Source organism: Aplysia californica, unplaced genomic scaffold (genome assembly GCF_000002075.1).
Source record: "Aplysia californica isolate F4 #8 unplaced genomic scaffold, AplCal3.0 scaffold00317, whole genome shotgun sequence".
Lineage (NCBI taxonomy): Eukaryota > Metazoa > Mollusca > Gastropoda > Aplysiida > Aplysiidae > Aplysia > Aplysia californica.
Window position 1 is genome coordinate 375,105 of NW_004797587.1, and position 1,262 is coordinate 376,366.

The 1,262-nt window shown below is 45.3% G+C and overlaps 1 protein-coding gene across 1 annotated transcript in view; it reads left to right on the top strand.

The window, feature by feature from the left end:
* Positions 1 to 363: 363 nt before the first annotated feature.
* LOC101845629 (fatty acid desaturase 6) overlaps positions 364 to 1,262 on the top strand; it is a 9,355-nt gene continuing 8,456 nt past the window's right edge. The window contains exon 1 of the mRNA XM_005102208.3: positions 364 to 875. The gene's annotated coding sequence lies outside the window, so the exon portion shown is untranslated. The remainder of the gene's footprint in view (positions 876 to 1,262) is intronic.

The window sequence follows — 1,262 nt, forward strand, 5'->3', positions numbered from 1 at the left end:
TCTCTCTCTCCACCCTCCCCCCCTCTCTCTCTAGCTTACTCATCAGTTCCATGACCAGCATGCTCTCCCCCGCGCTCTCTCCCAACTCTCCTTTCCCCGTCCCTCTCCAACCCTCTCAATCCGTTTAAGACAAATACATAAAATATATACAAGGATAAAAACAACCACGTGTTTTGATGATTCCAGCATACTTGTGACAAAAGCTTACATTTATTACATTATCTTTTACGAAACAATCGCTACTTGGTTATTTGCATGGTTGTTAGGGTCCAATGACAAGCGATCTAAATCCAGCCAATACATCACTGTTAGTTTCGGTATGTCCCCCCCCCCATAACTCCTTGACCTCTTTTCGATCTTTACAACACACACTACTCTCATCAGCCACTACACACTAGATTTACACACAACAGTGGCCTGTTCTAGTCTTCCCGTGTGCATTGCGGTGTGCGTGACAGGTAGCCAAGTCCAGACCTACTCGAGGAGGTTGTATAGTTGCTGGAAGGTCCTTGATTCTACCCCATGCACATTATAGATCTACACGTTAAGTATGAAAGTCGCCTGCAAGTCGCACACACGCACTAAGTAGGCGAGATTGTGTCAATAAACTGACCCGTCTGTGCTGGGACTTACATACTATACCGTGCGTGCGCGAAGACAAGACTGGAACAAGAGGAGTTCGTAAGCTAGATCGAAAGAGTGGAACTGCTGGAACTAATGTGTGCAGCAGTGGTCTGTGTGTTCGACCGGTATCGTGAGTCAAGCACGAGCTGCTGACACTGACACAGATCTACCTTCCGTGGCTTTTGAGTACATGTATTGATTTCTGGAATCCTCGGCACCACCATCACTGTTCGTGTTGCTGTGTTCATCGGGTAAGCACGACCTATCCTTTCTTCTTTTTATAATAATATAAATATCAGTGTATAAGAGTGAAGCAGCTGAAATCAACAGCATAAAATTAACGAGGGAGGAATTCATTAACCGACCATTGCTGCTTTGGTGTGTTCAAAAGGTCGCCGTGACCTTCGTAATTCGAGCAGCATTATCATGGTACATTTTTTGCAGTTGAATGACGACAGTCCATAGTAACCTGTACAATTGTGTCGTGTAGATGCTAATACTAATACCTTCCTCCTCGTCCTCCTAGTTTTCGTCCTCTGTCTCTTTCTATTCATTGTCTTCTCTTCCTCTTCCACTTCTTCCTCTTCCACTTCTTCCTCTTCCACTTTTTCCTCCTCCTCCTCCTCCTCCTCCTCCTC